The 27,207-nt window shown below is 45.3% G+C and overlaps 1 protein-coding gene across 1 annotated transcript in view; it reads right to left on the minus strand.

Moving 5' to 3' along the window:
- CHRM1 (cholinergic receptor muscarinic 1) overlaps positions 1-27,207 on the minus strand; it is a 148,733-nt gene that overhangs the window by 63,485 nt on the left and 58,041 nt on the right. The gene's annotated exons all lie outside the window — the stretch shown is intronic.

Genomic DNA, 27,207 nt, shown 5'->3' on the forward strand with positions numbered 1-27,207 from the left:
TCCAATCCCTTCCACTCTCTTAGAGTTCCTCAGTGTGTATCCCTGTGGTAACTCAAGCGGTGAATGGCTTGATAACAGCCAGAGGAAACAAGTAGACTCTGGCTGTGACTTCAGTGCACTTTATTTACAGTAGATTTAATTCAAACAAACCGGCAGCACGCTTTCACTTCAGAAGTTACGACAAAACAATATAGCTCACCTAATTTCAGGTATGCACAAACCTTTAAGTTAGGAGAGGTCCTTGCAATCAGTAGCTCTCTCTCTCTTTGCTTCTTAGGCCTCCCCAAGCTCTCTGGGCCAACTTAAACCCTGGCTAAAGGGAACTCCCCTGGACCAGAATCCCATGAAGTGTTGAACCTTAAGGAGGTTGATGACTCCTGATGAAGCAGCGATACGGCTGCGAAACACGGCCGCTGTCGGGTCACTAATTTAAATTACAGTCTCACAACATAAGCAACATAAGACCATGGTATAGAGGACTATAAGAGCGAACAGCAAAAATATAGTTGAAACCGCCGGATGGTGGAGCTTAAAAATAATACGCTGAACAACGGGTCGCAAGTGATAGATAAGACCGGACGGCTTGGTTGCACCGAGCACGTCGTCAAGAGGCTTGCTGATGCGATCCCGTTGTTCAATATATATATATAAAAACTTTTCTTTATAATACTTATGCATTGACTGAAGGTGAAAGCCTTAGTTTATGAATTTTTTTGGCGATACCTTTTGTATTTTTATGCGATTGAACCAACAGGTTCGCAAGATTGCTCTTTGTGGATTCAGAACCTTAAGGAGGACCAGGACAGCTATCTGTGACCCTTCGTTTAAGGTGGTTTGAGGAAGTTTCTTATGGACTCCCTCACAATCCCATGCCTTCTTGAATTCAGATACTATCCTTGTCTCTGCCACCTCTATGGGAAGGCTGTTCCATGCATTCACTACCCTCTCTGTAAAGAAATATTTCCTTAGATTACTCCTGAGTCTACCCCGTCACCCTCATTCCATGATCCCTTGCTTTCAAGCCTCCTTTCCATTGATAGAGGCTCTTCTCTAGTTGATGGAAACCTTGAAGGTATTTAAATGTCTCTATCATATCTTCCCATCTCACCTTTCTTCCAGGATATACATGTTTAAATCTTTAAGTCTATCCCCATATGCTATGGAATGAAAACTATTAATCATTTTAGTAGCCACCCTCTGCACCGCTGCCAACAGGTTTATATTCTTTTGAAGATGTGGTCTCCAGAACTGTATATAGTATCCAAATGAGATCTCACTAGGGACTTATACAGGGGCAATATCACATCCTTTTTAATGCTGACCGTTCCTCTCCATATGCACCCAAGCATCTTCTTGGCTTTTCCTGTTGCCTTATCGACCTGTTTGGTCATTTTAAAATCATTAAATACGATCACCACCAGATCCCGCTCTTTTGTGGAGCACCTCCATGAGTGGATTTCATATCAGCCCAGAAAAGCTCCAGAATAAGCAAGTTCTTTGGTCAAAAAAGAAAAGCAGGAGCTCGGGATTTGGATATCCTGGTAGAGCCATGACTGGTATTCAGTCTCCTGCGAAGGTTCCCACCAGGAGCTTGCACATTTCATGGACCAAGTTCTGAAAGTGCAAGCAGAGATGTTCCTTCGCCCTTTCTCCCAGTTAGAGGATTCTTCCTTAGCAGATTCTTTCCATTCTCTGATACAACTTCGTCTGTTGAGAGAACCAGGAAAGCTAGTGAGGATACTAAGTGTCGAAGGTTACAGCTTTTGGTGGTGTAAAGATGATTAGATAGCAGACTCGACAGAGTTTGAGGCCTCTGTGAGATCAGTTTTTGAAGGAGGCAATATTTCTTTTGGAGGGATCCATTCTTTCAATCTTGTACTTCCATCAAAGGAGATGGAAAAGAAGGTAGAACCTGCAAATTTTGCAGAGGACAGCAACCAGCTTGGCTTGATGAAGTTATGGAAGCTCTCTTGCTAGTCTTTTGGATGGGATACTTTCTTCCATGGAGTCAAGAATTTGAGCCCTCAGTTGCAGGAGGTCTCCTCAGTTAGGAATCTGAGCTTAGTTTTGAGGGATCTGGCCTCCCTCTCAAGGCTCACAGGGAGCATCTCTTGGAATCATGTTGATGAAGTCAGTCTCCTTAGTGGGCTTCGATACTTTTAAAGGAAAGGGTATCTCTGCACCCAGTACATTCCCTCCTCTAAGGGTAGTGTTTCACTTCTGTTGGAATCTGACTTTCATACATGATGATGAGAAAGTTAGGTGATGTGGGCCAGGTCAGGGATGACCATTCTCAAGTCCATTGTAAGTCATCTTTGAGATATTTGTAAGTAACCAATTTCTTCTTGGACAGGTCTTTGATGTGTCCTATTAAAGCACAGTGATTTCTAAAACATTGATTTCAAGAGGAATCAAGGAAATGATTCAGCCTGTAACAACAAGAGTTTGCAGATCCTAGAGGACTGGCAAGCCCACTCAATGAGGGTTCAAGACTTCTAGTAAGCTGAATCAGAAATTGTCCTTCCAGAGGATAATGGCAGGGCAGTACCCTCATCCCCATTGCATCCTTGCTCTAAGCACCTCAGGTGTGGGTGGGCAGGTCAGGAAAGGCTAAACCTTGGATACAGGGAACTTGAGAGCTTTCATGACTTCCTCCAGCCCAGTGTGCATGGAGGTTTGGTATGCCCCACTTATCTGAACTGGTCTGGCATGGATGATAAGGAAGGTGAAGTTTACATTTAATTTCCTTTCCTTTAGTCTTGCCAGAGCAGTCCAGAACCCACCCAGAGAAGCCGTGGTGATCAAGGGCTCTCAGTCTGAAAAGTTCAGAAAATTAACAGCAAGTAAATTGTTGCCTATTCTGAAAATAGTTAGCCTAATCATGACCTTGGTGTAGGGAGTTATCTAATTCCTGGGTTAATAACCATGAAGTTTCTTGACTGCATCAGATTTTGGTTATGGTGGTGAAAACCAAACAACTGCCTTCTTAGGATACCGAAGAGCTGAAGGCAGCACCAGACCTTTATAGGGGGAGTGAAGTCAGCTTTGAGCTTTTTTTCCTCTCTCCATCTGCTGGGCAGGGACATAACCCAGTTATCTGGACTGGTATGGGGGGACTAAAGGAAAGAAAATTATCAGGTAATTTTAAATTTCACCATAATCCAAAACATTAAGTAACAGCCTAGGATGATACATAGTGGAAGCCTTGCACCCAGGTGTGCCTGGGCTGGAAGCCTCTGAGTCTCAGAATGCTGTGGGACAGAGGGAGCAACTCCTGAAGCATAGGACTGGATTTGTTCTGCCCCTGGTTAGGTGGCAGTGCCAGATTGATATGCATATGCTAATCACTTTTGCAGCCATGACCACTATAAAAGCAGATCAGAAATAGGGACTGAAAAACTGCTATTCCTTCCCTTCCCCTTTCTTAGTTTTTTTGTGTAGATTATTTTACTAATTCCCATTTACAAGTCTCCTATCCAGCCAAACAAGGGTTGAAAACATACTTTACATCAAAATGTTGCAGAAAGGGGCACGCAGCCACCTCTGGGCTTCAATGGCAAGATTTAATGAATGCCATAGGAGAGAATGAATAATGAATGCCATAGGGGAGAAGGAATAATGTCAGTCAGTCGCAATCACCCAATCATAGCTGAGTGAATTGAGGCACAGGGAGATAGAGTTGTCCAGAGGGCGCCCACACATTCAATTAGTGACAGGCTAATGTAATAAGGTGTGCATGGATGTACGCACATGTTAATGTGTGATTTTGTGCACAATGTTTTGCATACAACTTTACTCTTGATTTAACAAGTTTAGGACTGAATTTTAAAAGAGTTGTTCTTGTTAAAAGATCCATACATGCAACTATCTGCGCTGAGCAAGAGCAATTTGTATTTTAAAATGGCCCATTTATGTGCATATATGCGCTTGCAACCCAACGTGTGGGAAAAAGGAGCGGCGTTAAGGCATGTCAGGGGTGTTCCAGCGCAGGGCCAACATTTACGCACGCAAATACGCATTTTAAATCCAATGCCCACCGCATGCATCAGGATGAAAAATCTTCAGAGGGAAAGCCGTGTTAGCCTGGTGTAGTAAAAAATGACAGATACATCCGTCTTCAAAAGCTCATTCTCTATAAGATGCCACTTGATTCCTGTCTTTCGTGTGTTGGGCTTATTTACTTCTGCTCTTGATGAAATGTAAGTCTGAAGAAAACTTGTTTTAGGCTCAAAACCCCTGGGTGAGGGATCTGGGTAAACTGGGGGGAGTGCAGGCTGAAGAATCAGGAGGATCTTAATGACCAAGAGATACAAACTAGTGGCCTAATTAGTAAAACTGGCTATTTCCTTCATGCATGCATGTTTTAAAATTAGCTTAGCTGCATGCGTTAAAGCCAACAAATTCCTAAGGAAGATATGCGAATTGTGTCTACTCGTGCAACTGCATGCTAGGTGCATTTTAAATCATGCATGCGAACTTGCATAGACAATTTAAAATTCCTGCGTATGTGTGATCACACACACACATACATGCATACATGGGCGCACACACGCTCGTTTTAAAGTTACCATCCCTGTGCGCACAAACAAGAGTAAAACTGTGTGCACAAATTAGTGCCCTTTCATGCAAATCCCGTATTAATGGAGGCATTAGCTATTACTCCCCAGTGCAGAGAGAAGCGTAAGCCTTAGCCATGTTTTATTACACTGGAAATGTATAGTGTTTATGCAGATTAATCATGTTTTCTGGATGTTAAGCATATTTTTGGATTAGTGTGTGGTTTTTTTTAAACTCCAGATACTTTAGCGTACCATTAACTCTACTTTAGTGCATGAATAAAGAAAATGTATGCTAAAGTGCAGTGCACATTTTTTAGTCATGTCTTATTAAACCGCTGGTAAAGTGACAAACACAAACCTACAGTGTTAGAGCCAGGAATGAGACCTGAAGCACAGGGCAATAATAAGGCTTATCTCAGTGATTCAGGCTCCTTAACTCCTAGACCAGATCACATGCCTTCTCTCTGAACATCCCTTCTGTCCACTCAAATCTCCCACCTGCCACATTCAAGGGTAACTGAAACTGAAAAGCAGATTATTACATTCTCAGATGGGTGTTCTGAACTGAGAATGAGATTGGTTTTCCCCTCGTGTATAAGTCTGTGATAGAGATGCGTGATCATTTGGTGAGAGTGGGGTTAAGTGACACCTCCCTCTTGGTTCCTCATCCTGTTTGTTTGTGGTTGCTGGTATGTGAGCTTAGCGGGTGTTTTCTTGTTACTGCTCAGGAAAGCAAACAGTGGAGTGTTTTGGAGGAGGGTGTGGGCTACTTTTTCTTCGCCTGAGATATATCACTGCTTGTAGGATGGGGGAAAGATGAGGATCTAGAGAGAAAGAAAAATCCTGCAGCAGGACCACCATAGGGACAAACCTCTGCGGATCTTCATGTATCTGGGATGCTCTGACAGCTTTTTTTTGTGACTTCTTTTTCCATTTTATTTTAATGTTTGGATTACGATTATCAGGCAGCCTGGACAGTATGTGATTTTAATCAGGCTCTGGAGTGTCTGCCTTCCTGGCAAAACAGGACTGGAGGGAGGCCGATAGGCAGAGAAGGAGGAAAAGCGGACATGGAATTTCTTTTTCCTAAAGCAAAACAGTTCCTCCTTGCAAAACCTTCCTGTTAGTAATTACTCATGAAATTCTTTTAGGTCTCCTTCCGTGCAAAATTCTGTAAGGAGTGGGGCCCACTTCATGAACAGCTACAGTGCCTGTATGTCTAGGACTGGAAGACTCAGGGGTTGGCGCAGGGATACAGAGCTTGTCGTCTCGAGGACTGTAGGGCTCTGGGACTGGAGACACAGAACCCGTACTCTCTAGGACTGGCGGGCTCAGAGCAGGGTGCACAGATACAGAGCCTGTCCCCTCTAGGACTGGAGTGCTCAGGGGGACAGGGGCAGGGACATTAAGCCTTCCACCTTTAAGACTGGAATGCTTGGCATGGGTGCACGGAGACAGAGCTTGGCTCCTGTAGAACTGGAGGACTCAGGATTTGCAGAGAGATACTGAACCTGTCACCTCTAGCCCGAAAAGTCTCAATGGACTGGTGCAGGGATACACAGCCTATAGCTGAAATATTAGAGGTTCTAATGGAAATGCAGACAATCACGTAGCTGAGTCTGGCTGGCAGACTGCAAGTACACTAGTAACTGGAAGACATAGTGGAAGCAGAGGTGTTCATGAGCCAGGTCTGTTTGGCAAGTTATGGGCTCTTCGGGTCAACTAGCTTGGTGCACTAGGTTGGTGGGGGTGGTGTATCATCAGGAAAGGCCACAGGAACCTAGGCTAGATTTTTGGCTGACAGCCACATTGGTATTGGTAGCTAACTGCAATCTTACTGGATCTTGTGATTAGATAGGGAAGGAGAGGGGAGCTGTTTTTGTCATCTTCTTCCTTGATATTCCACCCTCTTGCGTAGCTGCCTTGGATAAGGAGTGAAATCCTACAGACAGTCATGCTGTATGACTGGCAGCTGGGATAAATCCTTGGCTGTGTGTACAGGAATACATGGATGGGTCAATTGCCATCATCTACTGGTATTATTATTTAATTTTTATGTACCAAAGTTTCATGAGAACATATCACATCGGTTTACAATAGTTAACAAATATTCATTTAAAAATATTTGCATTTATTTATTTACTTATTTATTTATTTATTTAGGGTTTTTATATCAAAATTAAATGAAGAGAAGTAAATACAAAGTTTCATAATAAACTAATAAAACAAATAAAATAGTAAAATAATTAAACAAAATTTAAACAGTTAAAGAAGCAGAAGAGTAAGAGCAGAGATAATATAATTAACTAAATGTTTATATTAAAGGGGAATATAATCTTTAGGTTAAAACTCTTGGAAGGCTTGACTGAATAGCCATGATTTAATACCCTTTTTAAATATTTTAATGTCAGATTCCATCCTTAGTTCCTGGGGTAGAGAGTTCCACAGCTGGGGCCCTGCAATGGAAATAGCCCTTTCTCTGCCATTATTTAAATGAGCAATTTTAGGAGAAGGGATTGTAGATTGTAGGACTGGGGGGATAAGAACATAAGAGGTTCCATGCTGAGCCAGACCATAGGGCTATTGAGCCTATTATCCTGCTTCCCACAATCTGGATCTGTAGGAATTACCCAGCAGATCCCAAAGAGTAGGTCCATTTCTTGTTACCTACCTCCACCTGGCTGGTAACTGTTACGGACTTTTCCTTCAGGAATTTATCCAAACTCCTTTCAAACTCAGCCATGCTAGGTACCCTGACTATATTCCCCAAACATACTTTCTCCTATTTGTTTTAAATCTGCTACCCGTCAGTGTCATGGAGTGTGCCCTTGTCTTTGCCAGGGAAACAGAGCCTGTGCTAAAGAGAGGCTTAAGCCACTCAAAATGTACTCACTAGAGGAAAGAAGGGGGAAGGGGGATATGATAATAAACATTCAAATATTTGACAAGTTTATATGACATAGAGAAAGGTAAAAATATACTAAGAAAATAAAATTCAAAGACAAGGGAGGAAGGTGCAGAGGAAACAAGGAAATACTGAGAGGGTTGAAGATGCCTGGCATAGCCAGCAGCAGAGGTAGAGGCATCTTAAAACTGAGAGAATTCATGGGAAAGATACAGAGGAGAGTGGTAGGGAACAGAAGGGCTGATGTAATAAGGTGCGCTTGGTAGAGCACACAGTTTAATCCACAGTTGTGCGCACATTCTTTTGTGCACAAACCTCACTACTGATGCAGCAAGGAATTTTGCACATAATAATGTGTGTGCAGATTAGCATAACCCCATGCTAATGATGGCATTAGCTAATACCCCCAATGCAGAGAACTGCATGTTTTCTTAGCACTGGAAACTTAACTCCTAGTCTGAGGTAGAGTAAAGTTTACAGGTCTAATGTTAATGTATGGGTGGAAGCTGGAGTTCCAGCGCCAGGTCCTGAAGTCGGGATTTTGTGCACAGAAAATATGATTTATGTACAGAAAACATGGCGGCATGCGTGTAAAACATTTTCTGTTCGCACATGTTTGGGTATATGCTTATTTTGGAAATCCCAGTGCATTAGCATATAGTTAGTATACTGCACTGGGAGTTAAAAACATTTTTTGTGGGTGGATTAAGAAACCATGCACTGAAATTCAGCGTATTGCAAACCACTTGCTCTTCATTTCCTGGAGAGCAGAGGTATGGGAAGAGGTGATAATGAGAAAGCAAGCTGCACATAGACAGGCCGATACAGTAAGGAGCGGTAGGAAGAGCTGCGTTAGTGCCGGGCGCACCCGCGGTTGCCGCACGCACAGTCCGGCTCACCTACTGCTCGATACTGTATTTAAATAGCTTGCAAATGCAAGCTGCGTCCAAGAAGCGTCCGTGAAGCGTTAGGCCCACGCAACCCATTTTACTGTATAGAGCGCTATACAGCGCCTATACAGTAACCTGGGTGCGCGGGCCTAACGCTTCACGGACACGCTGGTATCTGTCATTTCAAATGACATTTCAAATGACATTTGAAATGACAGGTACCAGGAAGTGGACGGTTCTCCTATGCTCGGGATTGCCAGTCCTCTCTCCCCTCCTCCCGAAGCAAGGCGCGTAAAGCAGCCTTGCTCCAGGAGGAGGGGAGAGAGGACTGGCAGTGTAAAGCAACGAAGCGACTTACTCTTCTTGCAGCCCCCCTCCGGAGACGGACATCGGCGGAGACGGACCGCGGCTCCCCTGCCTCCCGGAGGCAGCTGCTGGCGAAGATGGATGCCTGCACGCAGGGCCGCCATCAGGGCAGTATTCTTGGGCCTGCAGTATGGGGCCCCAGGATCTACTGCCACATATGGGGGCCCGCCGCAGCCGCCAGGCGGCAGGTGCGCTTGGGGGATGTATTAGTTCATGGCAAAGAGGCCCACTGAGGCTCTCTCCGACAGTCTGTCGCCCAGGGGCCTACTGAAACCTGGAGCCGGCCCTGGGTGCGGGCCCCAGAGAAGGGAGAGAATCAATGCTATGCGTGTCTTTTAGACACGCATAGCATTGATTTACAGAGCACCGCAGACAGAGACTCGTCCGCGCGCTCTGTCCTGCCAGCTTTCACTGTCTGACGCGGCTGTGACGTCACCGCCGCGTCAGACAGTATGCGCCGGCAAAGCGCGCGGGCCGTCGCTGTCTGCTTGCTGTATGGGGCCTCAAAATTCCTGATGGCGGCCCTGCCTGCACGGGTGAAAGCGGCCCCTGTGCATGCAATTGGGCCGCTCAAGATGTGACATCACATGCCGTGACGCCAAACGTCGTGACGTCACACCTTGAGCGGCCCAATTGCATGCACAGAGGCTGCTTTCGCCCGTGCAGGCATCCATCTTCGCCAGCAGCTGCCTCCGGGAGGCAGGGGAGCCGCGGTCCGTCTCCGCCGATGTCCGTCTCCGGAGGGGGGCTGCAAGAAGAGTAAGTCGCTTCGTTGCTTTACACTGCCAGTCCTCTCTCCCCTCCTCCCGGAGCAAGGCTGCTTTACGCGCCTTGCTTCAGGAGGAGGGGAGAGAGGACTGGCAATCCAGAGCGTAGGAGAACCGTCCACTTTGTTGCTACTTTTTTTTTTTCGCTTTTTTCTGCTTTCGTTGCTTCGGGAGGAGGGGAGAGGACTGGGGCTGCCCTGGAGACCAGCACCCATGGACATGGCCAGGGCAGGTGAGCGGGGGCTGGGGAAAAGTTTGCCGCCTACCTTTACCCCTGCCTCTAACGCAGGGGTAAGGGTAGGCGGTAAGTTAGCAGGTTAAACGCGCGGCAAAACGGCAGGTTAAAAAAGCGATAGTCGGGGCGCGGGTTACTGTATGGGAGGGAATAGCTAATTAGATTGTTTACATCTAATATACATGCCGCGAGCGGAAGGAGTTACCCGGTGATTTAAAGAGGCGGTAAGAATGGGTTAAAGGGGATACTGTATCGCGGGTTGGACTAAAGCGGCCAAAAAGTGAGTTGAAAGCGGGTTAGGAGCAGGGTAACCGCGGCCGCACTTTACTGTATTGACCTGAAAGAAAGCAGGAGCTAACAGTACTTCAGGCCATGAAATAACCAGGTTAGAAACTACAATGCCCCAGGGTTAGAGTCTGTCACCTCTAGGACTGGAAGGCTCAGAGGATGGATATAGGGACACAAAGCCCCTCACCTCTGGCTTAACTGGTTACAGCCATTCAGCAGCTGTGAAATGTGCTTGTGTTCTTGATCTTGTTCCCTGCAGGCAAGTGTCTGTATATTAGCTTATATTAAAAACAAACCCCACTCTGCACCAACTGTCAGCCGCTGTCTCTCCATCGCCTCCTATCTAATTTCCAATTATCCTCATGCCCTAATGATTTCTTCTTAATTGCCCCTCTTTTAAGGCGCCATATAAACGGCAAAAAGAAAATAAAAGATGCAGGGCAAGCTCAGAGTTCAAATTAGAGGCGCCAGATGCCTGTACAGGTTTCCCCGTTCAGATAGCGCTGCCTTGATTACAGAGCAGTCTGTTTCTTTTTTATCTATCTATCTGTATACAGTATACGTACGTGTCTATTTATTTATAGACATCTGATATTTTGCCTTTTACCAAGAACGGCCTCAAGGTGGATTACAACAAATGTAATCAAATATACAATTGACTTAGCATAAAGTATATATATATTTACATTTTCTATTTTTTTTAAGAGCTTGGCTACTGCACAATGGAAAGAGACTGCCAAGTGCAGGATGTGTTTCTCCCTCTCTTCCAGTAACTAATGTCCTAGCATGGACAAGGGAGAGAGACTCTGCCCAGGGATGTCGGCTGATCAGATAATGACATTTAAATAGGGAAGAACCGACTTCATCTCCAAAGTCAGCTTTTAGGCGTTTCCATTTACTCCTTCATTAAACAAAAGGCTAAAAATAAAAGCCAAGCAAACTCTCCCTAAAACAATCAACTCCAAATAAGAAGGACAAAGAAGCAAATGTTTTGTCAAGCGAAGTTATCTCTACCAATTCAATATGTCTTTATGGGAGTACGTGCAAAACGAGTAAGCCGGGAGTACATGCAAAACTTCTCAAACACGTAAGAGAAGTATCCTGGATCATTCACCCATGCCGACCAAAAAGGATACTGAATATAATCAATTTTTCTTCATTTTTCAATTGCATATAAAAACATCCTATAAGGCATCAATTCTTTTGGTTTTTCTGTGATTTTCCTTTGATTTTGCTTAGTTTTCTATTATAACCTGTAGTTCGTTGCTGACAAAGTTTTATTTATTTATTTATTTATTTATTTATTGCTTGACTTCCTTCTACAAATTCTAATAACGTTTTTGTTTGTCTACAGTCTGACATTGGTAGATGTCATTTCCGGGCGAGGACCAATTTATATCACTTTTGCCGGTTGAGCCGGAAGATCTATAATTACTTGGAGATCGGATGATCCATTAGAGAGCAACCCATGATCACACATCATCTACAATCTAAGATAAGTTCCCCTGATACAGTTTCCTCAAAACGCCAGCTGACGTTGTGGTTGGGCTATTACCTTTGAAATCACTTTATTATGCAGTATGGACCTGTGTTGAGAGTTGGGGATTCCTAAGAATTGATGCCTTATAGGATATTTTTATATGCAATTGAAAAATAAAGAAAAATTGATTATATTTGGTATCCTCTTTAATCCACATGGTTGAATGATCGAGAGGTCCGGGATACTCCTTTCATGTGTTTGAGAAGCTTTGCACAGACTCCCAGCTTGCTGACATCCATAAAGTCATATTGAATTGGTGGAGATAACCTCGCTTGACAACACATTAGCTTCTCTGACCTTCTTTTTTGGAGCTCTTTTATTGAACTACATTTCTATTTTTATGAAGTTATCATGGTGTCCCGTGCTGCTAGGAACCTCACAGGCTGGTCTCCTTTAAACACTACAGACTGATTCCAGCCTGAGGAAAGGGCAGGTCTTCTTTACACTCTACACAACTGATTCTCTTGTCAAGAAGCAGAGCTAAATTAGCCATGGCATCATCTGATAGCACCAAATAGACCCATCTCTACGAGCTCAGTATAAGTTTCCTGAGCATGCTCAGTGGTTCCTACATGCGAGCTGCCTCGTGAGCCCAGTCTGATTTTGTATGAGCTCTTGCATAGAATTTTTCTATATATATTTTTCTTTTGCTTCATTGTAGTTCCTTTTCCTCACTGCCTCAGCAGCCCCTCAACAGCACTTTTAAGTGCTAACCAAAATAAAAATATAGATAATAGAAAGAGGCTTGATTGCTTCTTCCAAAATGTCCAGTGAGAGACAGCCAGTCATCAGCAGCTTCAGGTGTCTATGAGTACCAGATTTATTTATATTATTTTGTATTGGTATTGTATTTTATTTATTTTAAAATTTTATGTATGTAAAATTTGTAAACTTCCTAGATTGATGATAGGCGGTATAGAAAAAAAGAGAAAATAAAAATAAATATTCTGCTTTTCGGCACTTCAAAATGGATTTTATTCAGGTACTTTAAGCACTTCTCTGTCCCCAGCAGGCTCACAATCTAAGGGCCAGATCTTTACGGCTTTTCTCCCATTTTGTGTCGATGGGAAAAACACTTACGGGCCGATTCAGTAAAGTCCGCGGGAGAGCGGACAAACAGGCCACTCGCCTGTGCACGAGATACAGTATTTAAATTAGGTAGTGCAGTAGAAACGGGCAAAAGGAGGCGCTAGGGACACTAGCGCGTCCCTAGCGCCTCCTTTTAGCCCGGAGTGGCGGCTGTCAGCGGGTTTGACAGCTGACGCTCAATTTTGCCGGCGTCGGTTCTCGAGCCCGCTGACAGCCACGGGCTCGGAAACCGGACGCCAGCAAAATTGAGCGTCCGGTTTTTGGCCCGACAGCGGCCGGCCCATTAAAAAAAATTTTTTCTTTTTTTTTTAACGTTTTTTACTCTTCGGGACCTCCGACTTAATATCGCCATGATATTAAGTCGGTGCTTTCCCGGTGCCGGCAGAAACTAGCGCCTACCTTTGGGTAGGCGCTAATTTCTTAAAGTAAAATGTGCAACTTGGCTGCACATTTTACTTACTGTATCGCGCGGGCATACCTAATAGCGCCCTCAACATGCATTTGCATGTTGAGGGCGCTATTAGATGCCACGGGTTGGACGCACGTTTTCCTCCCCTTATTGAATAAGGGGTAAGGGAAAACGTGCATCCAAGGGCAGGTTAACAGTGCGCTCTGTACCATCGGAGCGCACTGTACTGTATCGGCCTGTTAGTGAATCAGGTACTAAGTTTATAGCTGAGGCAAGGGAGAGGGAAGTGACTTGCCCAAGGTCACAAGGAGCAGCAGCAGGATTTGCATCCTGGTTTCCCTGATTCATAGCCCACTGTTCTAACCACTAGGTTACTCCTGAACCAATTCCAATGATGTCTGTTACAAATATTTGGGCCCAAACTATAATATGATAAACTGCTACAATTGTGGTCAGATGACTCCTAAGGCCCAGCAATTGCAGGCATGGAAGGGACTACCTCGATTGAAGACATCTGCAAAGCTGTGACATGGTAGCCTGGACTCAGTGCACATGCTTCACATGCCTTGTGAGCTTCCCAGTCTTCCTTCACCTGAACTATCACACACAGACATGTTTCCAGTCTTTAGGACTTGTTGAACTTTTTCCTGGCCTAGTTTTTTTTAGCTTCATTGCATTTTGTCTTTTGCTGCTGCCTTGGCAACCCTTCAACAAAACTTTTCAGTTCTAAAAAAATAAATAAAAAGAAGAATTGGAGAAATCAAAGCCCAAAAAGCCTGTAATCAGCAGGCTCAAGGCTTGCATTTGTGGTTACTGGATGTGTATTACAGACACCTATTTTGTCTATTATCGCTGTCTGGGCTGGAATCATGACATAGCCAACTGTTATAGCTGTGTTTGGATGTCAAGGGTGCAGCAGTACTGCGCCTGTGGAAGACAAAGCAGGGTAAGAGCCCGAGGCTTCTGCCAGAGATTGGGCAGCATATCTGCAACTCTTCACAGAGCAAGATGTCAATGGATTCTCTGCGCCACAGCAAGATGAGGTGGGATTCTGCTCCCCCTCTTTCCCATGTCAGGAAGGACAACCCCCCTCCCCCATCCCTTGGTGCTGGCTTCTGGAGCCACCAAAAGTCAGAGGATGAGCAAGGTGTGGAAGTCTGTGGTGCTGTAGGAAGTGCACGCAAGAGTGCCTAAGCAGCACAAGGGATTTCCTCCTGGGTCATGTCCTTCAGCGTGGGGTGCCATTCCAGGACACAGTTGGTCCCCTTGACATGGCAAGCTAAGACCCTTTTGATTTCATCAGAGCAGAGTGCCTCAGCACATAAGCACAAGAGTTCTGCCACCCTGGAGAGTACAGCTATGTAGCAGAAGTGGACTCTACTAGCACCAATGATTAGAAATGGTATCGTCCAGCAGGAAGCATCAACATAACCAGCACAGAGAATATCAGAACTCGCGGCTTCAACAGTTAAAACCACTATGGCTCCGAGCTCTTACTCACTGTCACCAGCATCAGTGAGGATGATCCAATCTGGGTTTCTGAAGAGACTCTCTCTCCTTCAGCTCCAGCACAAAGAGTTCCTCAACCAGCTGGGGTCCAATTGTTGGAATTGGTGAAGAATTTATTTGCTCCTTAAACTCTGCAGAGCACAGAGGGAGGTTGGAACCTCTCCTGTCCAAGATGAAGGAGTTTTTCCCATATAGTGAGGCTATCCTGAGTTCCCCAGAGGTATCCAGCAGTGGGAGTAAGTAAGCCCATGCCCTGATGTGGTAGTCTCAACCCCTCCAGCAGTGTTCCTTCATGAATTGGAAAAGGAGGATGTGGAATCAGCTCATTCTGATTTTCTATCAGATATTTATCCCTGGGAGGAACAGAGGTCTTTTCCTCAGTCTCCCTTATTGTCAGGGGAGGAGGATTCCACTGGGATTCATTCCGATCCCCTGACAGAACTGCACCAACATACCTCTCTTCTGGAGAATTTCAGCTACTTGCGCTTTTTGAATAAGCTTGCAAAGATGCTGTTCATCACTGTTAGGAAAAAAAAGGATCCGTGGATGAATGTCTTTTGGGCTACTACAGTTTCTCCAGCCTCCAGTAGACTGTGTCCATTCTGTTGCATAGCCTCCTTAAGGACTTAAAAAATGAGGATATGGCAGGCTCCAATTTCAGGACTTCCAGTGGCCCAAAAGTTGGATCTGAAGTATAGCGTCCAGCCCTCCCCAGACTTTGGAGTAGTCCAGCTGCAGCACCAGTCTGTGGTGGAGTCGGCATTGAAGCAAGCAAAGTGCATTGGTATGACCATCACACCTCCTGGGAAGGATTCCAAGGCGTTGGATGCGTTTGTGAAGGTCTTTCAAGAATCCATGCTTAGTGCTCAGATTGCAGCTCATTAGTTGTACAAGGTGTGGTATTTGCACGAGTGTGTGCAAAAGCTGAAAACTTTGATAGACTTGTCTGACCCTGAGCATGCAGAGTTCCATCAAGTTATGGAGGAATGTGAGAAGCATCTTATTCACTCCACATAGGAAGTTTTCAACACCACGATCAGAACTTTGGCTGCTTCAATAGGTGTGTGATGGCTTGAGTATTTGTGAGTGAATGGACTTCTTGAGGATGTGCACAGCGTATGGCGTATGTTCTGTGTATAGGGGACAACTTATTCAGAGATAAGGTACAGGAGACATTGGATCTGCTTAAGGAGAATCAATCTACCATGCAATCATTGTCAGCCATGGGGAGGGAGGAGAAAGGGAGAAAAGAGAGTGACCAAGTCCAAAGGCAGTTCTTCTAGCGACATCCCTTCCATTATTTTCAATAGGGCCGATACAGTACAGTGCGCTCCGACGGAGCACACTGTTAATCCGTCATTGGACGCGCGTTTTCGACGCGCTAGCGTTACCCCTTATTCAGTAAGGGGCCGAAAACGCGCGTCCAACCCCCCCAAACCTAATAGTGCCCGCAACATGCAAATGCATGTTGATGGCCCTATTAGGTATTCCCGCACAATTCAGAAAACAAAATGTGCAGCCAAGCCGCACATTTTGCTTTCAGAAATTAGCACCTACCCAAAGGTAGGCGCTATATGGTGATATTAAGTGAAGGTCCCGAAAGTTTCCAAAAGTAAAAAAAAAAAATTTGAAGTCGGCCCGCGGCTGTCGGGTCGAAAACCGGAGGCTTAATTTTGCCGGTGTCCGGTTTCTGAGCCCGTGGCTGTCAGCAGGCTCGAGAACCGACGCCGGTAAAATTGAGCATCGGCTGTCAAACCGCTGACAGCCGCTCCGGTCCAAAAGGAGGTGCTAGGGATGCGCTAGTGTCCCTAGCGCCTCCTTTTGCCTGTTTTTACTGCCGGGCCTCATTTGAATAGAGAATAGCGCGCACAGGAGAGTGGCCTGTGTGCGTGCCAGGAGAGCGGGCGTTCCCCCGCTCTCCCACGGACTTTACTGTATCGGCCCGAATGTAATTGAGCTACTCCCATTCTCTAGCAGCAACAGCTGCCTGCTAGAGGTAGGCAGCGGGAGAAGCATCTACCAAAGGTCCAGCAGCATTTGCAGCCTAAGCTTGAGATTAGTTTTTGATATCATTGAGGCCTCTAGTAGGGGAGGTGAGAAAGGATCCAATCCTTCCTTCTGGAATGATTCATGTCACCAGGGATAGGTGGGTCCTGAAAATTATGGAATATGGCTACTACTTGCATTTTTCTTACTCTCCTTCAAGCCAATGAATGTTTACAGTCGAAAACCCTCTCAATCTGCTCAGCTGCAGCTGGAAGTAGCATCTCTCCTTCAACAGAAGGTGATTGAAACTTGTTTGTTCCCAATGCTATAGCCAGGGATTCTATAACCCATATTATCTCATTCCCAAGAAAACAGGGGGATTGAGACCTACCCTGGGTTTGCAGAAGCTGAACAGATTGTTGGTCCGAGAGAGGTTCAAGATGAATTCCCTCCAGACGATTCACCTTTCATTCAGCCAAGGGATTGGATGTGCACTTTGGATCTTAAAGACGCTTTTGCACACATTCCAATTCACTCTGCCCACTGGAAGTTCCTTAGGTTTGTGGTGAAAGATGTGCACTACCAGTGCAAGGTGCTTCCTTTCGGCCTCTCTGCAGCCCTGCAAGCTCTCACAAAGTGTCTAGCAGTCATGACCGTACAGCTTTATAAACAGGGTGTCTGCATGGATAATTAGTTGGTGATGGGTCCATCGCTGTCAGGAGTCATGTAGTCCCTCAAAGTGGCCATTTGTATTCTCCTGTCCCTGGGTCCCCTGGTCAACTTCTCTAAGTTCAATTTAGTCCAATCTCAAAGGATTCAGTTCATAAGGGCCTGGATTGACTTGCTTCAGGAAGTGTTTCTTCCTATTGAAAGAGCCAGAGTGCTGATGGGCATGGTGAGATCCTTTCTGCAGCAGGACTGGACATCAGCAAAGTCCATCCTGACTCTCCTTGGTCACATGGCTGTAGCAATGCATGTACTTCCTCTGCCTCGTCTGCACATGTGGGGTCTTCAGTGGGTCTCTAAAGCCAATGGGATTAGATCCATCAGCCATTATCTCTCCAAATCTCTGCAACTCTCTAGATGAAAATATTCCTTCAGTTGTGGATGAACCTGGAAGTTCTAATGGCAGGTCTTTCACTAGGCATCCTGATGCATCAAGTGATCCTTTCAACCAACACCTCCACTAGGGGGTGGGAAGCACACACTGGTGCTCGTGGACTTAAGGAATGTGGTCACTAGCAGAGCGTCATCTGCAAATCAGTCTCCTGCAGCTGCATGCCTTCGGTTATGCTCTAAGGGCTTCCTCTAATCTACTTTTGGGAAAGAGAATCTTAATCCAGACAGACAACCAGGTAGCCATGTTCTATGTGAACAAGAAAGGAGACATGGGTTCGTACACCTTCTGCGATGAGTCTCTCTGGATCAGGTCATGGGCCGGTCATCACTTTGCCCATCTCCAGGTGATCTTTCTATTGGAAATCCAGAATATGATGGTGGACTATCTCAGCAGAGTGCTGCGACAGCACGAATAGCCCTTGAATCAAAGTGATATGAACAACCTGTTCATTTATTGGGAAATGCCAGTGATCAACCTGTTCGCCGCAGAGGACAACAGAAAGGTTGAGGAGTTCTGTTCCATACATCTGACCAATTGCGGATCAGCTCCCAATGTTTTCATAATATGCTGGAGTGTCAGTCTACTCTTTGCATACCTGTTAATTCCCCTCATTGCCAAGACTGTTCAGAATGTCCTTCAGGGCAAGGCGACGATAGTCCCCATAGCACCAGATTGCCCACAAGTTTGGTATCCTTATCTCATCTGAGTATCAGTTCAGTTTCCAATTCCACTGGGGGATGTCTCTGACTTTGATCACAAAGGAGGATGGCAAGCTCCAAATCTGCCATTGCTGGGCTTCATGGTAGGGATGTTGAGTGCACAGTAGTTTTTTCCTTCTCCTTCCTAAAGAGGTGGAGGGTGTGCTGATTTCCTCTAGAAATCATTCTACCAGAAGATCTTACAGTTTCAAGTGGAAGAGGTCTTCGATATGGACCAGTCAGCTGGATACTTTATCCTAAGAGGCTTGCTTAAATATCTATTATTTCTCTTGTCTGCAGGCCTCAGTACCTCTTCAGTTAAAGTTCATCTCAGCGCCATTGTGGCATCTCATCAGCAGGTGGAGAAGGCTCTAATCTCTCTCCACCAGTTAGCATTGAAATTCATTAAAGGACTGTGGCATTCCAAACTTCTGGTCAGTAATCCTCTAGTCAGTGCCTTGGGACCTCAATGAAGACCTTGCTCAGCTCATTAAATCTCCCTTCAAACTGTTCAAGTCAATGGAGTTGAAGTTTCTCACTAGGAAATTGTTTCTTGTAGCCGTCACCTTGGCTTGAAGAGTAAGCAAATTGCAGGCTCTGGTTTCCTCCCATGATGCCTGCAGTTTTTTCACAACAAAGGGGTTCTGCATACTCACCCTAAAATCCTTCAATCAGTCTATTGTATTGACAACATTTTTTTCAAGACCGCATGCACACAAAGGAAAAATGGGCTGTTCACTATTTGGACTGTAAGAGAGCCCTGGCCTACTGCCCAAAGAGGACACAACCTCATCTTCAAGCTTCTTAACTGTTTGTGTCCTCTGATCCCAATACATTGAGAAAGGCGGTTGTCAAACGACCCTTGTCTAATTGCCTAGTGGCTGTATTGCAGTGGCTGGTTTACAGATTACAGATTTTCTCAAGGCTCATCAGGTAAGAGCTCATCTCAGCGCCACTTCCATTGAAGATATATGTAAAGCTGCTGATTGTCTGTTAATTCACACCTTTACATCCCACTACTGTCTAGACAAAATGACCCAAAGAGACACTAATTTTGGACAAGCAGTTCCTTGCTGCCTGATCATTCAAGTCCACTCTCCACTGGTGGAATCTGGGTCATCTGTTTCAACGTAGCCTTCAGCTTGGCACTCCTTATGCGTTACAGTTAATTCATGTCTGCGTGTCAAAAGAGAAACAAGTTTGCTTACCTTTAAACATGGTTCTCCATAGACAGCATGATGAATTAGCCATATTTAACACCTGTCCACTTTCCTGGAAAAGCCAACTACCTCACTAAAGCCTGAGTTCTGGAAGAGAATGAGGGTCCCCACATACTTAGTAAGATTTTTTTTACTAAGCTCTCAGAGCTGGATCTCTGCTGGTACCATCGGATGATGTCACCCACATGTTACGGCTGATACATCCTGCTGTCTATGTAGAATCCTGTTTACAGGTAAACACATTTGCTTTCTAGCCTAAGGAAAGGGCAAGTCTCCTTTTACACACTATACATGCCGATTGTAGCCTGAGGAAAGGGCAGGTCTCCTGTAACGCTGCATACAAACTAATTCTATCCTACACTGATTGATTCTAGCCTGAGGAGTGTACAGGTATCCTATAATTCCTTACACACTGATTACAGCTCAAGGAAGTAGCAGATTTGTTTTACACACTATACACCCCCATTTCCACAGTCTGAGGATTCTTCTCTAAAATGAAACATCCAGAGGAACATAATTTTGATTTTTTTTTTCCCTGAAACACTGACAGCGCCTGTGTTCCCTCTGCCTGGGGAGACTGAGCAGACTGCCTGCAGAGATCCGTTCTCCCATCCTCTCCTCCCCCCCCCCCCCCCCCCCCCCCTCCCCATCTCCCTGTCATCTCAGCCACAAGACAGCCTTAAAAGCCAGTCTCCTGTCCTCTCACTTCAAAAGGAGCCTAAGTAAACAGAAAAGAAGGAACTGGCCTGTGCTCAGCAGGATTTTCAAAAACTCTTTCAAGCTTTCCACCCCCCCCCCCCCCCCCCCCCCCCCCATCCTTCTTCAGAATCTGAAATCTGCAACTCCTTCTTTCCTTGTTTCCTCCCATCTGGCCTATTGTCTCATCCAGGATCCACCCTGCTCTCACCCTCCTTTCCAAATTATTTTGTATTTTTTTTTTTATTTTCCAAACATTCCCTCTTAGCATTCAGGCTCCCACAGAAATCCTCTCCATCCATCACTTGACCCTCTAGAATGCCTCCATACTCTGGATTTCCCCAGGCTCGGGATATGCTCAGGGAAGAGACAGTTGAATGCTTGGGCACACAGTAACATAGTAATGATAGCAAAGAAGGATCAAATGGCCCATCCAGTCTGCCCAGTAAGCTTCTTATGGTAGTATCTGCTGCTCCGTGCGGTTACCCCCAAGCCTGATAAGGGTAGTATATTTACAAACAAAACCAAGCAACTGTCAAACCGGTAACAAATTACTGCTAGCAACATTTTTACTGGGTAAGCAGCCTTCTTGATAATTCGGACAATGCTGCTTGACATTCTTTGCTTTGGGTCTTGGCCATAGATATAAGCAGTAGAAAACAAGAGGTGATAAACCCACCATATTTGTACTGGTGAAACCTCATCAGAAGTACAGTGTCCAGCAGTGGAAGCTGTGACTGACTCCAGAAGGAAACTGACAAAGCAGAGGCAGCTCACAGGAGGGTACAGAGCCTGGCTCAGAGGCATAATGACATGGTAGTTAAGCACCTAAACATGTAACACCTGAGAGGAGGAAAAGGTGGGAATGTGACAGAGACATTCAGATACTTTAAGGGGTATTTTTCAAAGGAATGACAAATCCGAAACAAGGAGCCATGCTATGAAGCTGAGAAAGGGGCAGACTCAAAAATAACATAAGGAAATGTTTCTTCACAGAAAGCGAGGAACTGAAAGCACATCCAAGAACACAGTCAGAATCAGAGCTGAGGATTGGAACTGAAGCACAGGGAGATAAAGTGACTCACTACACTACAAGGTCACCCACACGTACACCCACACACAGACACAGTCAGTGAGAGTTGGGGATTAGAAATAAAGCACGGGAAAAATATACCCCCAAGGTCACACCACAATAAGGCATAGTCATAGCCAGGTATTAGAATTAAAGCACAGGAAAACTGAGTATGACACTGGGAGTCACTGACGGAGCAGGGGATTATACCTGAAACACAGAGGAATACAGTGATTCTCTCCTTAAGTCACACGTGGAGTCTGTAGGTTCTGACGCTCTCCTACCTCACGATCCTACACTCCAACCAGTAGCCCACACCTCCTCTCCATTTCACAACGTATTTACTTAAACGCTAAGTATCTTAAGCCCTCCGTGGAGCACAAGATGAAGCAGACAGCACATGGCATGCACTTTTATACAAACTAGCCATATATGGGCACCATCCACTAGTAGCTCGTATGGCATGATGGCATCTGTGCCCAGCTGGGGGATCAGAGCCCAGCTGCTCAGCTCCCTCCTTGGCTTGCACGCAACGACTTTCTGCAACCCCCTTGTCCCCTCCCTCCCATTTGTTCCACAGCCCTGCCGCTACGTTTCCTTCAGCTGTGCTTGCTGCGCCCGGTTCCCCGGCCATCGCCTTTCCGCTTCCAGATCTGTGTACCCCCTTTACCCCCAAACACTATCTGCTGAGCCTCGGCAGAGGAAGACTCGCCTCCCTAGCGGCCAGCTCAACAGGTGGAAAGGACATCTCTTCGACGTGACATCGCGATAAGCGCAGCCCTCGCCCTCCATTTTCCCGCTGAATTAGGAGAAGAGAAAAAAAAATTATAAGAGCAAATTATTAGCTGACAGGGTGGCAGTCGATTGATGTCGCTAATCACGTCATGGCCGGTAAATCCCTGTGAGCGCATGGGGTCGTTTTGCCGCTCTCCCAGGAGTCTGCCCGCTCGGGGAAACAGCTGGCAGTGAAATCTTTTCACCAGTGGCGAGTGGAGGTGGCGCTAGCAATTCCGTGGCAGAAGGGACAGTGTCCTGGCTTAGCGCCGCAGCAGCGATTACTTTAGGGAGGGATATAAAAAGTAAAACCCTACAAGTCCCGGGGTGCACTAGGGGGGCACTGACAGAGACGCCTGCTCCCTTCCTGTGTGTTTACAGCAGGAAACTTCCTGGAAATGTGTCTGATACATGGGGGGGGGGGGGGGGCTTACAAAACCTTGCCCCCATCGGGTCACATCTCAGCAGTGCCACACGAGGACCCTCCCCTCCCCCCATGAGTTCATTATGAGAGTGTCAGGGCATGTTTATTACGGTAAGGCATGAGCAATAAAAACAGATGAAATCCGGAGCTGGAGGGTAAAGCTTTTCAATGAGAACACTTTCTTAACCGTCAAATAGACAAACGTGTAAAAATCCTACAAACAATATTGTTTCTACAGGCAGAGAATCCAAGATGATCAATGGGCAGAAAGTGAAAGAAGCCACGGCTCTGACACTGATTCTGAGTGGAGCAAGTCACCCTGACTCAGATCTAATTCTCAGCTCTGTCACACTGCCTTGGTATGTTTTCATATGTAACCCGCCGCAAACTTTGGAGGCCGGGGAAATAAATACTTTTACATAAATAAACATGTGTCATCTTGGGGCAAGTCAAGTTATCTTACTGTGCCTCAGTTCTAATCCCCGGCTCTGCTCTTGACTGTGTGATCTTTAAGCAGGACACGTCATCTCACTGAAACCGAATGATAATATTGTTCGTGTTTCCCATATTCACTTTAGAAACTTCCATACATTTCCTGGCCCCAGATAAGTATAGTCATGCCATCCATTATAGAGCTGGCTGTGCATTTGTTTCTGAAGTAGGACTCTGCAAAGCAATTACGGCCCCTATCTGGAAGAAAAGGCACTACATCCTCCGTGTTGCTATTCTGTTAACGGTTGTAGAGGTTCCCAGTTGGGTGGAGGGAAGACTAGAGGTTACATCGAGTCTAATTCTGACTACCTAACAGCTCTCTGTACAAAATAATCCCGATGAAAGCAAAAAAGTACTATGCAGCTGTGAAAAATCTTTCTTCCTGATCCTGAACCTGGGGAAATGAGGTTTTCAATTCTTGACTTTAACCATGGGGGGAATCATTGAATTAGATGACTCTAGTACAGGGGTAAGCAAATCTTTTGAGCAGCGGCCTTCCTGTTCATGCAATTGGTTAGGACCCCTCAAGATGGATATATATATATATATTCACACACATGCACGCACACTCCGCCTCTCACACATACATACATGAAAGGTATTCACCAAGTGGACACTACCAACCAGTGGCTCAAAGCCCCTATTTTGTTTCTTTTCAAGTTGCTGAAAGGTGTAATTTCACACATACACATACATGGACACAGAGAGGCAGATATCCCGTACCCAGACACTGGGAAAAAACAGGTACCTCATATCCAGACACAAACACCCCACACCCAGACTGACAGAAAGCAAAACAGACACCCAGAAAAACATAAACAGTCATTGTTACCCCACACCAGGTGGAAATGGAGAGACAAAGATACGCCAAACCCAGACAAAGAGACATAAGAACATAAGAACATGCCATACTGGGTCAGACCAAGGGTCCATCAAGCCCAGCATCCTGTTTCCAACAGTGGCCAATCCAGGCCATAAGAACCTGGCAAGTACCCAAAAACTAAGTCTATTCCATGTAACCATTGCTAATGACAGTGGCTATTCTCTAAGTGAACTTAATAGCAGGTAATGGACTTCTCCTCCAAGAACTTATCCAATCCTTTTTTAAACACAGCTATACTAACTGCACTAACCACATTCTCTGGCAACAAATTCCAGAGTTTAATTGTGCGTTGAGTAAAAAAGAACTTTCTCCGATTAGTTTTAAATGTGCCCCATGCTAACTTCATGGAGTGCCCCCTAGTCTTTCTATTATCCGAAAGAGTAAATAACCGATTCACATCTACCCGTTCTAGACCTCTCATGATTCTAAACACCTCTATCATATCCCCCCTCAGCCGTCTCTTCTCCAAGCTGAAAAGTCCTAACCTCTTTAGTCTTTCCTCATAGGGGAACTGTTCCATTCCCCTTATCATTTTGATAGCCCTTCTCTGTACCTTCTCCATCGCAATTATATCTTTTTTTGAGATGCGGCGTCCAGAATTGTACACAGTATTCAAGGTGCAGTCTCACCATGGAGCGATACAGGCATTATGACATTTTCCATTTTATTCACCATTCCCTTTCTAATAATTCCCAACATTCAGAAACCCAACACCCAGACAGGCACAGAGACACAGACATACCACACCTAAACAGAAAAACACAGGCACATACCATCCCCAGACAGAAGACAGACAAACCACAGACAGGCAGATACAATAAAGTGCGCATAACTTGGTCTGACCCAGCATGGCAATTTCTTATGTTCTTATAAAAAACATCATCCAAACTGGATGCCTGTTTTTAAATGCATGCATATCCACTCTCCTGGATGCCCAATGCAATATGTAAATGAGCTGCCGCACTAAAACAGATGCGCTAGGGATAAATTGTGCGTCCTTAGCGTGTCCTTGGCATCAGCCACCCTGGAGACGTGGTTGTGTGCGGGTTACCAAAACAGATGCTCAGTTCACGAGTGTCAGTTTTATCCCGCGGCAGTGAATTTACCAGCACAATACACAATATCGGCCTGGAGCGGGTATATTGTGCGCCCAGAAATGTTTTTTTCCTTCAAGCCTTTTTTTTGCAGGATGCTTCTTTTTATGGTTCCTCTGGTATTGCAACAATGTTTTTAAGTAGACCCCTTGACGCATGACGAGATTTTACATCTGCTCCGGGGCAGGCGTAAAACTTTACAGGTTAAAAAGTGCACCTTGGGCGCACGGCATTTTTCTAGTTCTAAATGGAATCATTTTGGATTGTAGAGGATACCAAATAGCGCCAACAAAGGCGAGTCAACAAGGCGATGAGGGCGACCTCTCAGTACCGAGTATGGGTGAAGCCCCAAGCCTGAGTCTTACGTGGGCTGTAAATCTCTCTGGGAACATCAGGAGAACCTCAAGCGTTTGGACAGACTGGATGGGCCATTTTGTTCTTTTTCTGCCATCATTTACTGTGTTACTATGTCGGCCGGGGCCTCTGAACTGACAGGCTCTCTCATACACGATTCCAGCCCGCAATGCCACTGAGAAGGGATGAACGCTCTCTTTTTCTGGTTTTGAAAATAATAGAAATTAGAATAGAAAGATTTTAGTTACCTCCGGCTTTCTTTCTTTTGTTTTACGGTAAATCTGTGGTTGCTGGCTTATGTTAAGCTGCCCAGAGAAGGGGCAAAATCCAGTGGGGAAAAAAAGGGGAATTATTAGTCGTGACTCCTTTAAACTCTTTGCAGGCGAAAAGGGGATCTTGCTTCTTTTCATTATTCAGATTGTATTTGGGCTTTTCCAGTAGCTCCCTCAGCACTCTAAGACTTTACAGAAATGTTTTCTGACAACGTTTGGGATTTTTCAATTTTCTATCTTCTTGTCTGTGGGGACTCAGAGGCAGCTCTGGCCTGGACTGATCTCGCGTGCTCTCTGAGGTCTACATTTTTAATATATATTTAATTTTCCCTCTGGTTGTGTAAATATTGGGTCACCCGGTCGTACTGTAAACAGCTAAAGCCCTGGGAAAGGACTTTGGAGAGACAGCGCAGGTTAATCTTACAAAGAGAAGAAAAAAAAAAAAACAACACGCACAGGAGCACCTGCACTCCTTCCCCCCCCATCCCCACCCACTCCCACACACAGAGACACACACACCAATATACACATACAGACACACCTTCCCGCCCCCCCCCCCAGTATCAATACACAACCCACATCCATTAGCACATACAAAGGCACCGCACAGATACACACACCAATCGACGCACCTTCCCATCTCCCCATACCAACAAACACACACACAGCCAACTCCACATCCACCACTACATTCAGGCACATCCAAAGCCTTCACAAACATCCACATGCTCACACACAAACACTCCCTCTACACACCCAGACACATATCTAGACATGCACACCCACCCCACATACACACAGGGAGATACACAAATAGAACAATAAACACTGTTTTCTAACTTCAGATTATAGGCCAGCGGGGGTTCAGTTCCTGACCCGGATCTCTGTTTTCCTGTAGAATTACTACCTCACCTAAGGTTAGTTGCACAGGCTGATCCACTCTTGCTTTTGCCCCTTTGCATGCATGGATTTGTTGTTCTCATTTTTCCATTGATTTCCCTAAGAAAATCAAAATCACAACTGCATGCATGCAATAGGGCAAAACCAGCATTGAATCAAAATGTTCAGCTGAGCTGGAGGAAGGGGGTGACCCTTTTCCTCCTACTGATTGGTGCTGGAGATGCTGTGGAAGCACTGTTCACAGACCCTGGCAGGGAGGGAAAGTCAGTTATTGCACAATGGTGACACTTAGTGGCCAGACTCAGGGTGCCCCTGAGCTAGAGAAAGTTCTAGAAGAGGGAAACGTCACAATTGAAATCTTATGGTACTGTAGCTCAATTGAAGCCAGTATGATTGAACAGGAAACTCAAAAGAAGAAACTGTTGGGCCAAAAATATAATTAAAAAAATTCAGATTATATTTTTCAATAAACCACGTGTTTTCTTTTGTTGGGTCTTCAGCCAACCTCTCAGCTGGTTAAATGGTTGCAATATATATTTGGTCTTAGCAAAGACTTGCCAGCAGATGTTTTGATTAGTATATATATGTAAGAACATAAGGAATGCCATGCTAGGTCAGACCAAATTCCATCGAAACCAGCATCCTATCTCTGACTGTGGCCAGTC

Source organism: Rhinatrema bivittatum, chromosome 8 (assembly GCF_901001135.1).
Source record: "Rhinatrema bivittatum chromosome 8, aRhiBiv1.1, whole genome shotgun sequence".
NCBI classification, from domain to species: Eukaryota; Metazoa; Chordata; class Amphibia; order Gymnophiona; family Rhinatrematidae; genus Rhinatrema; species Rhinatrema bivittatum.